This window comes from Rutidosis leptorrhynchoides, chromosome 4 (genome assembly GCF_046630445.1).
Source record: "Rutidosis leptorrhynchoides isolate AG116_Rl617_1_P2 chromosome 4, CSIRO_AGI_Rlap_v1, whole genome shotgun sequence".
In the NCBI taxonomy this organism is placed as follows: Eukaryota; Viridiplantae; Streptophyta; class Magnoliopsida; order Asterales; family Asteraceae; genus Rutidosis; species Rutidosis leptorrhynchoides.
The window spans coordinates 143,052,916-143,068,506 of record NC_092336.1 but is presented as its reverse complement, the minus strand read 5'-3'; the positions used below and the strand labels follow the sequence as shown (position 1 = coordinate 143,068,506).

Sequence of the window (15,591 nt, the reverse complement as noted above, 5' to 3'; positions counted from 1 at the left end):
ACAAATCCTACACATGGTAACTAATCAATGCCAATTTAGTGGTGCACCAAAGGAAGATCCAAATGAACATCTTCGTACCTTTAATAGGATCTGTACTTTATTTAAAATCCGAGAAGTTGAGGATGAACAAATATATCTCATGTTATTTCCCTGGACTTTAAAGGGAGAAGCCAAAGATTGGTTAGAATCGTTACCTGAAGGGACGATTGATACATGGGATGTTTTAGTTGAAAAATTTCTTAAACAATTCTTTCCGGCATCTAAAGCCGTGAGACTTCAAGGAGAAATTGTTACGTTCACACAAAAGCCAAATGAAACTCTATATGAGGCGTGGACAAGATTTGAAAAGTTATTGAGAGGATGTCCACAACATGGTTTAGACACTTGTCAAATAGTACAAATATTCTACCAAGGATGTGACATCACTACAAGAAAAGACATCGATATAGCAGCTGGTGGTTCCATTATGAAGAAAATCGCAACTGACGCTTATAAAATTATTGATAACACTGCTTCCCACTCACATGAGTGGCACCAAGAAAAAGATATCTTTAGATCATCTAAAGCAGCTAGAGCCGATTCTAGCCATGACTTCGATTCCATTTCCGCAAAGATAGATGCTATCGAGAGACGAATGGAAAAGATGACTAAAGATATTCACTCAATACGAATTAGTTGTGAGAAGTGTGGAGGACCATATTTGACAAAAGATTGTCTCAGTATTGAACTAACAATGGAACAAAGAAAGAATGTTTCATACATGAACCAAAGACCTGGAAATAATTATCAGAATAATTATCAACCGCCAAGACCAATCTACAATCAAAACCAGAATTATAACCGAAATGTTCCATACAACAACCAACAAGGTCCAAACAATCAACAAGTATCCAATAATACTTACAACCAGCAAAGACCTATTTTTCAAAACAAACCACCACAAACCGATGATAAAAAGCCAAATTTAGAAGACATGATGTCGAAGCTAGTTGAATCTCAAACTCAATTTTTCACATCTCAGAAACAAACCAATGAACAAAATGCTCAAGCATTTAGAAATCAACAAGCTTCTATTTAAAATTTAGAACAAGAAGTGAACAATCTAGCAAGGTTGATAGGTGAAAGAAAACCGGGAAGTCTACCTAGTGATAAAAATGCTAACCCCCGGAATGAAACAGCTAAAGCCATTACCACAAGAAGTGGTATTACACTAAAACCACCTGAAATACCTGTAATTTCTGATGACTCTATTCCTACTCCACAAGAACTACAACCTGAACAAGATAAGGAAACAGAACCGGTAGTTGAAAAGGTTAATGAAGATAACACAGTTAAGGCAAAACCTTATGTTAAACCATATCAACCACCACTTCCTTACCCGAATAAAATGAGAAAAAAGAGACTTGAAGCCGAGCAATCCAAATTCTTGGATATGTTTAAACAGATAAATGTAAATCTTCCTTTCATTGATGTAATTTCAGGAATGCCAAGATATGCTAAATTTCTGAACGATCTAATCACAAATAGAAAGAAAATGGAAGAACTCTCGGCTGTTACTATGAATGCTAATTATTCTGCAGTACTGTTGAATAAGATACCAGAAAAATTATCAGATCCAGGAAGTTTCACGATTCCATGTTTTCTGGGTAGTCTTAGTTCAATAGAAGCATTGGCAGACTTAGGTGCTAGTATAAATCTAATGCCGTATTCACTATACGCTAAACTAGACCTTGGAGAATTGAAACCAACACGAATAAGTATACAACTAGCCGATCGATTAGTAAAATATCCTAGAGGGATAATGGAGAACATGCTAGTTAAAGTTGGTACTTTAGTATTTCCAGTAGATTTTGTTATTTTGGACATGGAAGAAGATTCTCGAGTTCCTCTCATATTAGGAAGACCATTCTTAAACACGGCTAAAGCAATAATAGACGTGTTCGGTAAGAAATTGACCCTAAGTATAGAGGACGAGAGTGTTACCTTTAGGAGAATTGTTAGAGCAATGCAACAACCGCAATCTGCAGATGATACATGTTATTATATTCAAACTATAGATTCACATGCAGAATTGTTAGAAGAATTTCCAGAATTACAAGGAACAGGAGAATGTTCTTTAGGAGAAGGAACTGAACTAATTGATGAAACCGAAATGTTAGCGACACTTATCACTAATGGATATGAACCAACAACAGAAGAAATTCAAATGCTAAAAGAAGAAGACAGAAATCGATATAAATCATCTATAGAAGAACCACCGACATTAGAGTTAAATCCACTTCCAAACCATTTGGAATATGCTTATTTACATGGTGAATCTGAATTACCTGTAATAATATCGTCTTCTCTTACTGAAAATGAAAAATCTCAACTCATTTCTGTGCTAAAAGCTCATAAACCAGCTATTGCATGGAAAATTCATGATATTAAAGGCATAAGTCCTTCGTATTGCCCACATAAAATCCTTATGGAAGAAGGTCATAAAACGTATGTGCAACATCAATGAAGACTAAATCCGAATATGCAAGATGTTGTTAAAAAAGAAATTATTAAACTACTTGATGCAGGTTTAATTTATCCAATCTCTGATAGTCCATGGGTAAGCCCAGTTCAATGCGTGCCTAAGAAGGGTGGCATGACTGTCATCACAAATGAGAAAAATGAGCTTATTCCTACTAGGACTGTAACAGGATGGCGTGTTTATATTGATTATAGAAAATTAAATGACGCCACCAGAAAAGATCACTTTCCCTTACCTTTCATTGATCAAATGTTGGAAAGATTAGCCGGAAATAGTTACTATTGTTTTCTTGATGGTTTTTCCGGATATTTTCAAATTCCAATAGCACCCGAGGACCAAGAGAAAACCACATTCACGTGCCCTTATGGTACTTTTGCTTATAAACGCATGCCATTTGGACTTTGCAACGCCCCTGCAACCTTTCAAAGGTGCATGATGACGATTTTTCACGACATGATAGAAGAATGCATGGAAGTTTTCATGGATGAATTTTCAGTCTTCGTAGATACATTTGAATCATGTCTAATTAATCTTGAACGAATGCTTATTAGATGCGAACAATCAAATCTAGTTCTTAATTGGGAGAAATGCCATTTTATGGTTAAAGAAGGCATCGTTCTTGGTCATAAGATTTTAAAGAAAGGAATTGAAGTGGATAGAGCTAAAGTAGATGTAATTGCTAAACTTTCACATCCCACCAATGTTAGAGGAGTTAGGAGTTTTCTAGGGCATGCCGGTTTTTACCGACGTTTCATAAAAGATTTTTCTAAAATTGCTACTCCTATGAATAAACTCCTAGAAAAGGATGCTCCATTCATCTTTTCAGATGAATGCATCAAATCTTTTAATATTCTTAAAGAGAAACTCACTAATGCACCAATCATGATAACTCCAAATTGGAATCTACCGTTTGAACTAATGTGCGATGCAAGTGATTTTGCAATGGGAGCCGTTTTAGGACAAAGGATTGAAAAACGATTTCAACCTATATATTATGCTAGTAAGACTTTACAAGGAGCACAAACGAATTATACAACTACTAAAAAAGAACTCCTTGCTATTGTCTTTGCTTTTGACAAATTTCGTTCATATCTCGTTCTAGCTAAAACGGTGGTCTATACCGACCATTCTGCTCTTAGATACCTATTTTCGAAACAAGATGCCAAACCAAGATTAATCCGTTGGATCTTACTCTTACAAGAGTTCGATATTGAAATCCGAGATAAAAAGGGAGCAGAAAATCTCGCCGCTGATCATCTTTCTCGTCTTGAAAATCCTGAATTAGAAGTTCTAAATGAATCGGCCATACAAGACAACTTTCCTGATGAATATCTATTGAAGATAGATTATAATGAAATTCCATGGTTTGCAGACTATGCAAACTACTTAGTATGTGGATTCCTTGAAAAAGGGTTGTCGTACTAAAAACGAAAGAAATTCTTTAGTGATATAAAACACTATTTCTGGGAAGATCCACATTTGTTTAAAAGTTGTCCCGATAGAATAATACGCCGATGTGTATTCGAGGATGAAGCTAGTCAAATCTTAAACCATTGTCACATAGGACCAACAGGAGGGCATTATGGGCCTCAACTCACAGCAAGAAAAGTTTACGATGCTGTATTCTATTGGCCTACAATTTTCAAAGACGCACACCTTCTTTGCAAATCCTGTGATGCTTGTCAAAGGGCCGGAAAAATAAGTCAACGTGATGAAATGCCACAAAATGTCATTCAAGTATGTGAAGTATTTGACATTTGGGGTATTGACTTTATGGGTCCATTTCCAAAATCTCATAATAATCTCTACATTCTCGTTGCCATTAATTATGTATCTAAATGGACGGAAGCACAAGCTCTCCCAACTAACGATGCACGAGTTGTAGTCAATTTTTTAAAACGTCTTTTTGCAAGGTTTGGAACACCGAAAGCTTTAATAAGTGATCGGAGTACTCATTTTTGTAACAATCAACTTGAGAAAGTTCTCAAAAGATACGGAGTAACTCATAAAATCTCCACTGCTTATCATCCACAAACAAGTGGACAAGTTGAAAATACCAACCGAGCTTTAAAACGTATTCTAGAGAAAACCGTAGGATCAAATCCGAAAGAATGGACCATGAAATTGGAGGATGCACTCTGGGCTTTTAGAACAGCCTACAAAACTATAATTGGAACCACACCTTTTAGACTCGTTTACGGAAAAGCATGTCATCTTCCAGTAGAAATTGAACACAAAGCATTTTGGGCTTTGAAGACGTGTAATCTTGATTTACATGAAGCTGGACATCTACGGTTAAGTCAATTAAACGAATTAGAAGAATTAAGACATGAAGCATATGAAAATTCGTTAATCTATAAGGAAAGAACGAAGAAATGGCATGATAAAAGAATCAGAAGTTCAAAAGAATTTAAAGAAGGAGACATAGTTCTTCTTTTCAATTCACGATTCAAGCTATTTCCTAGAAAATTGAAATCAAGATGGTCTGGACCATTCATAGTCAAAAGAGTTTTCCCATACGGAACAGTAGAGTTAATAAATTCAAATGGGATTGAATTTAAAGTTAATGGTCACAGAGTTAAACATTACATACATGGTTCGATGGAAGTTGACAATGAAGTTAATCACAATTTCAGCACCACAGCTAACTAAGTGTGGGGAGAATATTTTTAGGGTTATATGTATTTCTGTTAGAGTTAGATATTCTGTTTTCGTGTAGTTTCCAAGAATGGAATCCGAATGGTCTTTCCCTAGCAGACCCTAAAGAACTAGTCTTCTCCCCCCATTCTGAATTTTTATTTTTTTTAGGTTTTACGAGATGAAGAATTCCTTTGATCTGAACCATGGTCTAATGCTACACGCTTTGATCACTAAACGTAATAATGACACACTCCCGAGTGACCTGGTATCAGTAATAAGAGCCAAATTGGACGGAGTAAGAAAAGAACTCAGAAACGATCATAATAAGTTACATTTTGGTAAAGGAAAATCAAAATCCGCAGCGAAAAGAAGAGCACGACACCTTGAAAGATGTCACAAATGCGGAAAATGGTCACACGAAGGAAAATGCTCGACTAATCAGACATATTCCAATACCGAGTTCATTACTTTATGCAGAGAAGGACCGTTCATATGTTTCGAAGAAAAATCGTTGAATGCTCGAGGTTATGCCTATGTAGCTATGGAAAACCAATTAGTCCGACTATCTTATAAGTAGGCTAAAGCAGGTCACTGAGAATTCTATCTCACAGGTAAGTATGTACAGTTTTTATTTTTATTTTATTGCTTTTAACCTTTTGATAATAAACGTTAAATCGTTTGCTATAAAGTATTAAATTGATACTCAATAAAATTAGGTTTTGCGACCGAAATTATTGATGTCATAAAAAATTTATTACATCACTGCGAAATTTACCGTTTATTCTTAAGGTATAAATATCTTTAATCAATCAACCCAAAATATTTCAAAAATTCGTCATGAGTAAAACTAGGTTATGAAACCGAAATTACTTTACCGAAAAGAGGGGCGTATATTTTTGATAATATTTGATTGATTAAAGTGGGATAAAAGACCAAAAAGATTTTTAATTTTTAATTTTACTTTGTTTTTAAAATTAATATATTAATATTAAATTATTATTGTAAACTTTTTAATTTAATATATTTAAGTTTGAAAATATTTGAAAAATTAATATTTTTAATATAAGTTTGTATGTATAAAAACAAAAATATAATATAAGTTTGGTGTGAATTTTTAATTTTAATAATATGAATTTTTAATTTTATGCATTTTAAATTTAAGTTTGGTGTGAATTTAAAAACAAAAATTTACTTTATTTCACTAAGTTAAAAATTGATTTTTAAAATTCGTCGTGAGTTGAAAACTAGGTCGTTGAACCGACATTGCTCTACCCAAGGGAGGGACGTGAACTTTTATTATCATTATTTTTAATCTTATTGAATTAAAGTATGCCAAAAACATTTAAAAAACCCAAAAATCTTTACTTTTAAAACTGCGCTTAAAAAATGACAAATTTTAAAATTTTGTCGAGGGACGCACTAGGACATCGTTCCGAAACGCCCTCATCCTAAAAAGAAACAAAATTTTAATTTTTAATTAATTATATGTTTTATTAGTATAAGGTTTTTATAAAAAAAAAAAAAAAAAAACACTGTACCCGAACCCCATGCGATCGCATGGGATTTGGCCTTCAGAGCCATGCGATCGCATGAAGCTGGATTTCAGGCCAGGAACAAAAAACCATCGAGCTGTTCTCTGTCACTCCACAAAACACACACACATATACGAAAACACACACATATTATCACCTAAATTTGCCATTTTTTCACCAAATTCAACCAAATTTCTCACAAAACTTCACTATAATCATGCCTAGGTTCGGATTTTTCAACAAAAAGGTAAAAATTACACCCCTAAACTCATAAATTTTCTAGTTTTTGTGATAATTACCAATATTTTACCTAATTTAATTTTATTAATTTCTAGTGTAATTAGTGTTAAATTGTTAGTATTTTATACTTGTATAACCTAGATTGATGTTATTTAACATGATTTGAAGCCAAAAACTTCAAAATTTTTAGAAATCTAAGGTTTGTGTTCTTGAGCAATTTGGGGCTTTTTGATATAAACAGGTTATGGCCGATTTTTGTCATGAATTATTGCTAAATTAAGTAGTGTAACATGTTTAGGTAGCTAAATGATCCAAACTTTGATCCTAAACATGATTTTTGAGAATTAAAGTGGACTTTTTATGTATAAAATTCATGAACTTGATTAAATTGATGTAAATGCCATTTGAAACTTGTTTAATTGCTAGTAATGACTATTTTAACATGATATTTGAGTTGAATGCTTATGAACTTTGTAAACATTTTCATATATGCTTATTTGAAAAAGTGTAGAATTGTAAAAATTGTGAAAATGCATATAAGTTTAATTTTGATTTAACATGTTATTGTAATTGTGTTAATTTGTTATTTTGCTAACACTAATGCATATTTGGATGCACAAATTTGGTGTTGAATGTGTTTTGTAGAAATATACTAAAACTGGAGGTGCATCATCATCATCTAGACAACCTGCTCCAGAACCTGAACCAGAATATGAGCCGCAATACGAGCCAGAACCCGAACAAGAACCACAACAGGAACAACAACAACAACCTGATGAACACGTTCCATATTATGATCCGCTACAATTTGTTGATGCCTTCATAGTATTTCCGATGCATCCGCCAGTAGAATACCCAACGATTCCTGAACACACGTTGCATCCTAATCTAAGATTTGATAGAAGCTGGAGAGATTACCCAACATATCAAAGTAACAAATTCAAACTGATACCGAAAAATGTAGAAGTGCCAAGGGTAATCGATTGGGATCCTTTGGAAAGGGTCCAACTTGCTAACTCAGTTAGACAGCAATTGATCCAAACGTATGGCAGCTCTTCTTTTCATGATTGGGAACGTTTATTCACCATTCGTAGACCTGTATATAAGGAATGGTGTATTGATCTTATGAGTACTATAGCGTTAAATGCAGATGTAGATAGATTAGATGATAGAAGTTTTCTTATATTTATACTTGGCCGTAGGATGTACAGGATATCCATGCTGGACATGGCCAGGGCTTTGCAGATATATACTCCTAGTGAATTACTACTATCCGATTGTATGAATTTGATTTATCGTGGTGAAAGGGTAGATAGGAATTTTGACGCGAACGCCGTCTGGAGGCGTATGTCAGATTATAATGTTTTTACACTGGGAGAAAAACACTCCTACTTACATATTAACAAAGCCAAGCTTCATATAATTCATAGATTTTTGGCTAACTCGATTACACAGAGAGGTCACAACAAGGAGAAAATGACCTTACATGATTTATTTTATCTAAAGTGTATTCGAGACCCAAGAAGCTTTGTTAATATCCCCTACTGTGTTGGTTTTTATTTATCTAAGATGGTGGAAGGAATACAGGAAGGGGGAATAATAGGAGGAGGTATTTTTGTTACTCTCATTGGAGAGTATTTGGGTGTAGATAGGGACCAAGGGGGTCCACTTTTGGAATGTAGGGAACAGGTTGAGCCTTTAGGATTGAAGGTCTATCAGGGTGCTAAGGTATTAAAGAGCAGACGAAAGCAGACAGTACCCTATGAAGGTCGTCATCCACAGGTAGAGAGCGGATCAGATGAGGAAATGGAGGAAGCGGGTGACATTAGGGATGTCATTAGGGAGGCTATGACTGACGTCTACCAGCATGTAGATGAGGTAGATATGACAAACGGGGAGATATTTACTCGGATGGAGCAGTGGCAAGCCCAGAATGATTACGAGCATTCCAAGCAATAACAGCATGATAGATGGGACTATCATCAGCGTCAGATTATGAGCCGGCTGTCACCTCAGGATCACTACGTACCGACCCGACCTGCTTACTATCCTCCACACCAGCCCGAGATGAGACCACCATATACTCTCTACGACCCTAACCAGGCCTACCAGTACACCAATCACCAACCATGGAACCCGGACGACGACATGAACTGGAACCCCTATCCAGATTGATATAGTTCCTGTTGGTGATTTCTATGATTTTTATCTTTTTATTATTTTTATTTATTTATGTTTAAACACATTATATTTTGATACTTTTATGTATGTTTAATATATTTATTATGTTGTACTAATATTTCATATTTGATTTGAAAGTGGGATTTAAAGTCCCATTTCAAATTACCATGCATGTTTATATTTGTATTGTATGTATTTTATTTCATGTACACAACAGGGTAAAACAGCGCATTTTCAAAGACTGGCATTAAGTTCAGCAAAAGCTAATGATTTTGATGACAAAACGAAAAACAAATTTGATGTAACAACAAGACGGAATGAACAAATGATGTGCACCATTTATCATTCAGCAAACAAACGCCAATATGTTTGGAAACTTTGGTAAAATTTAATCATTTTTCTACGCTAATCACCCTCAATAATTTAAATTGTTACTGATTTCTTGCAAATGAGGGCATTGCAAGATCTTAAGTGTGAGAAGAGGTTAAATTCTTTTGGATTTTTAAAATTTTAACTTATACACTTGGTTACCATTAAAAATACTAGTAACGCAGTAGTTGTATTAGAATCTAGTGCTCTTTGATAATAAAGAACAACCCTAGTCTTATATACTGACTACCCAGTTCTAGTAAAATTTTTCAAAATTTTCAATTAAATGAACTCAAAATCATGTTTATACATATTTATGAACGATAAAACTAGGTGTTAATACCGAAATTATTGTTACCTCGGAAAGGACATAAATTGAGAAACAACCCAAAATATTAGAATTCATTTAAAATGGAATAGAGGACAATAAAAAGGAAAAGTAAGGAAAATAAAAGGCAAGTGTGGAAAAATTTACCAAGTTATTTAAAACATATATCACATATTTGTGTACAAATAATTGAAGATACTTTTGTTTTGGACAAAATTAATCGTTTTATCATTAATTGTAATATATTTGAAAGAAAGATGGATCTACACGATGAATCAATTTCATCATTAAAAGGAAGTAAAGTCTTCCGAAAAAGACACGCGCTTCTTGATTTAGGTCAAGTAGTTGTCGTCCAGACCAGCTGTAGAGTCTACGAAAAACCTTGAAAAGGTTTCTCAAAAATCAGCTGGAAATCCACGGACCTCAGCATCAAACAGGGTTGCCAAGTGGTCAGACTTATCCTAACCATGAGAGGATATGTCTCGTAAAATGGGGAGGACGCCGTGCAAATTAGCTTGATAATGTAGCGACCCGACAAAATCGTCATTGACGGCGCCGTCTACTTAGGTCCCGTTACGTGGTCATAAGTCTTTAAAACAACGTTTGACCAAAAGATATGTCGCATTCATTTCAAATGTAAAGATTGTTCAAAGTTTACAAGAATAGTTCCACCACAAGTTACGTTACAAAGTTATAAGTACAAATGAAACTTATGCGACACAATTTAAAAGTAGCCAAAAGACGCTCCATGTATGCATATATACTCGACATCCAATGCAAGTATCAAAATAATGAGCGGAAGCATGTATCATGTATCGTTCAAGGACCTGAGAAAAACATAGAAATCTGTCAACGAAAACGTTGGTGAAATCATAGGTTTAAGTAAGTAAGTACAAGTGAACCACAAGATTTGCATCAATGAAATAATAGTAATACATTCCAAAAGTTTGTTTCATGAGCACCCAATTATCAATGCTTAACATTCCTTCCATAGAACCCCATCACTTAGTGCTAGAACATACACTGTTTCTCGAAAATATATTTGATTCGTAAACGGTAGCGAACCGTTTGAATGAGGGTTTGTCAAACCCATATGGATCCATACAACATAAGTTCTCGCTTATACCCGGCAAGTGTAACTAATGATAATCGAATTGAGGATTTTGTTCTAAACTCGTATGTAGAATGTTTGTTTTCCTGTACTTGTGTTCACTTAGTCAAGAAATGTTTATGTTTTCTCATCCCAAATGTAAGTTCAAAAAGAGTAAAAGTGGGACTATGATCTCACCTTGAGTGCACGAGTAGTAAAGTACTTCAACAAGTAAACGTGTGCAAAGAACAATGCTAGTCTTGACCTAAACAATAGGTTGTATCAATAACGGTAAACACGATAGGTCAAAGATGTTCAATTAGTCCTATGGCTCGTTAAGACTCGATCATAATAGCATGTGAATCAAATTGTCATGTTTCATGCAAGGTACAAGTATAAAAACATGTTAGAACGATTGCACAAATATTTGGTTAAGTTTGATTAAAAGTCAACTTGGGTCGGGTCAAAGTCAACGAAAAAGTCAACACGTTCGGGTCGGGTCCCAAACTATTTTTCTGAGGTTTTTAATCATATATGAGCATGTTAGAACAAGTTACATGTGAATCGGAGGTGCGTAGCATAGTAAACATTTTTCGAAAAATGACCAACGAAGACAGAAGCCTGTCAGCGTATCTGGACGGCGTCCAGATTGTCTGGACGGCGTCCAGCTTTGAAGGCTGGGACGGCGTCCAAAGATCTGGACGGCGTCCAGCTTTGTAATCTGGGACGGCGTCCAGGGATCTGGACGGCGTCCAGATTGGTATTCCAGTCTGATGCAGTAAGTTTCTAAGTACACGAACCAAAACCCAAATAAACTCAATTTATGATCCGCAAACAATCAAGTCAAGTATTTTATACCGTTGGGAAGGTAATTTGACGAGGAAGACAACTAAACACATTTCATCAATCAATCTACCTATTATAACAACCAAAACCGCATCTAATGCCCAACATTAATCGCATACAAGTTCATAAATGCAATTCAATGATTCGGGCAACCAATTTACATGAATGATATGCCATTTCGAAGGTAATCAAGCATACAATCCAACTAAACACTTACCAACCATAATCCATGGCATTCAATGCATCAAAAGTCCATTTCAAGTTCATCAAACCCTAACCCAAATTCACCAAAATCATAAATCAAGTTCATGAACTTTTCTAAAGCAACCTACACATCAAATTGAAGCTAGTGATACTAGGAACACCATTAGAACATGAACTTTTAACATCTAACAACATATGATCATCCAAAATTCAAGAACAACACACCAAAATTCAAGTTCATGCTAGTTATACTAAAACAACGAGATCGAGCATACAAATTACATACACGACATCACAATGAGCCATAGACACTAATTAACACCATTTCAAGTCAAAAACACGAATTTAGAGAAATCTAGAGTTTTAGAAATGTTACCCAAACGAGATGAAGTTGGTACCAAAATGAAGAGGATGAAGAGAGGATCACGAATATGTAATTTATTTTGTTGTAAGCCTCCTAGATCGGATTTAGATGATGATTGAATAAATTTGGTAATGGTGTGTGTGTTCTTGCTAGAGAGAAAGAGGGAGAGATGGAGATGGTTGAATGGTGGTGATTGGGGTGGACTAGTTGACCTAGTCAACTAGTTTGCCCCGTGTCAATTTTAGTCCCTCAAGTTTGAATCAGGTGCGTGAATTACCTAATCGAGATAATTTAAAACGCGTATTAACGAAAGATGTTATAAATATATAACGGACTTTATATTAGTATAACGGAAAAGTAAATGGAAAAAGGCGGGATGTTACATTACCTACTCCTTAAAAGAAATTTCGTCCCGAAATTTAAGTAGGCGTAGTAGTCGTTGTTTCTTCCTCGAGATCTTGCGTTTCCGAATTCACGAATAGATGAGGATACTTCCTTTGCATTTGATCTTGTCCTTCCCAAGTAAACTCGGGTCCCCATAATAAAATCGTCATTGACGGCGCCGTCTACTTAGGTCCCCTTTTGGCGTTCCAACGGACTTTAACAATCGGAATTCGGCTTTGTTTCAATGTCTTGACGGAGGTGTCCACAATTTCAACCGGTTCCTCCACAAAATGAAGTTTGTCATCAATAGTAAGTTCCTTGAGAGGGATGGCGATATCGGGTTCGGCAAGACACTTTTTCAAGTTAGATACATGGAAGGTAGGATGAACGGAGTTCAATTGAGGCGGAAGATCTAAACGATAAGAAACGGTTCCAATACGCTCCAAGATTTTTAAAGGACCAATATACCGCGGATTTAGCTTCCCGCGTTTTCCAAAACGGATTACACCCTTCCAAGGTGCGACTTTTAACATGACGCGGTCACCGACTTGAAATTCAAGGTCGTTGCGTCTTTTGTCGGTATAGCACTTTTGACGACTCCGGGCCGTCCGAAGCCTATCTCGGATTTGAACGATCTTTTCGGTGGTTTCGTGAATGAGTTCGGGTCCGGTGATTTGTACGTTGCCTACTTCGGCCCAACAAAGAGGTGAACGACATTTTCGGCCATATAGCGCTTCAAAAGGTGCGGCTTTAATACTCGCGTGATAACTATTGTTGTAAGAGAACTCGGCGAGAGGTAAGTGCTTGTCCCAAGCTTTTCCGAAATCAACCACGCAAGCTCGTAACATGTCCTCTAAGGTTTGAATTGTACGTTCGCTTTGTCCATCGGTTTGAGGATGATATGCGGTGCTCATGTCTAAACGCGTTCCTAACGCTTCTTGCAACGTACGCCAAAATCTAGAAACGAAATGGCCATCTCAGTTGGAGATAATCGATAAAGGTACACCGTGTCGGGCTACGATCTCCTTAATGTAAAGTTGTGCAAGTTTCTCCATTTTGTCCGTTTCTTTCATGGCAAGGAAGTGTGCGGATTTGGTGAGACTGTCAACAATAACCCAAATGGTATCATAACCGCCCGTCGTTTTTGGTAGTTTGATGATAAAATCCATCGTTATTCTTTCCCACTTCCATTGCGGGATCTCGGGTTTTTGAAGTAGTCTGGACGGTCTTTGGTGTTCGGCTTTGACTTTGGAACATGTCAAACACTTGGAAACATAAGTAGCTACATCCCTTTTGATGTTCGGCCACCAATATAGTTGTTTAAGGTCGTGGTACATCTTATTGGCACCGGGGTGAATCGAGTATCGTGACTTATGGGCTTCATCTAAAATAAGGCTTCGTAGGTCCCCATAACTAGGCACCCAAATCCTTCCGGCGTAATATCGGAGTCCGGTCTCCCTAATTTCGAATCGAGAGACGAGAATGTTCAAGAGCTCGTGTGAAAGGTTTTCATCCTTGAGAGCCTCATCTTGGGCTACCCGAATTTGGCTATTAAGGTTCGTGTGGATGGTGATGTTTAAGGCTCGGACATGAAGAGGCACCGCTCTTTCTTTTCGACTTAAGGCATCGGCTACTACGTTTGCCTTCCCGGGATGGTAACGAAGCTCGCAGTCGTAATCATTTAAGGTTTCAATCCACCTTCATTGTCTCATGTTTAGTTGCTTTTGATCGAAGATGTGTTGAAGGCTTTTGTGATCGGTGAAGATAGTACTCTTGGTTCCATAAAGATAGTGTCTCCACATTTTAAGTGCAAAGACAACGGCTCCGAGTTCGAGATCATGTGTAGTGTAGTTTCGTTCATGAATTTTGAGTTGTCGAGAAGCATAAGCAATGACTTTCGTTCGTTGCATCAATACACACCCAAAACCATGTTTTGAGGCATCGCAATATACAACAAAGTCATCATTGCCTTCGAGAAGTGACAAGATAGGAGCGGTGGTTAGCTTTGTTTTCAAGATTTGAAAAGCGGATTCTTGTTCGGTCGCCCAATTGAATTTCTTTCCCTTGTGAGTTAATGCAGTTAGAGGACGTGCAACCAAAGAGAGATTTTCGATGAATCTACGATAGTACCCGGCGAGACCCAAGAATTGACGAATGTGAGTAGGAGTAGTAGGAGTCTCCCATTTACTAATGGCTTCGATTTTCGTGGGATCGACTTTAATACCTTGATCACTTACAACATGACCAAGAAATTGAACTTCCTTTAACCAAAATTCACACTTGGAGAATTTGGCATAAAGTCGTTCTTGTCTCAAGAGTTCAAGCACAAGTCGAAGATGTTGTTCGTGCTCTTCTTCATTTTTAGAATAGATCAATATGTCATCGATGAACACAATAACGAATTTATCGAGATACGGTTTGCACACGCGGTTCATAAGATCCATGAACACCGCCGGTGCGTTAGTGAGACCAAATGGCATGACGAGGAATTCATGACTACCATAACAAGTCCGGAAAGCGGTTTTGGAGACATCTTCCCCCTTAACCCTTAATTGATGATAACCCGAGCGAAGATCAATTTTCGAATATACACAAGACCCTTGTAATTGATCAAAGAGGTCATCAATGCGAGGAAGAGGATATCGGTTCTTAACCGTCAATTTATTTAGTTCTCAATAATCAATGCACATTCGTAGGGATCCGTCTTTCTTTTTAACAAACAAAATCGGAGCGCCCCAAGGTGAATGGCTAGGTTGGATAAAACCACAATCAAGTAGTTCTTGGATTTGACTTTGCAATTCTTGCATTTCGGATGGAGCAAGTCTATACGGTGCACGTGCTACGGGTGCGGCTCCCGGAATAAGATCGATTTGGAATTCTACCGGTCGATGA

At 36.5% G+C, this 15,591-nt stretch overlaps 1 non-coding gene across 1 annotated transcript; it reads right to left on the bottom strand.

The window, feature by feature from the left end:
* Positions 1 to 271: 271 nt before the first annotated feature.
* On the bottom strand, positions 272 to 378 carry LOC139846254 (small nucleolar RNA R71). The gene has a single exon (XR_011758982.1). It is a non-coding gene; the product is annotated as a small nucleolar RNA R71 (small nucleolar RNA).
* Positions 379 to 15,591: the final 15,213 nt, after the last annotated feature.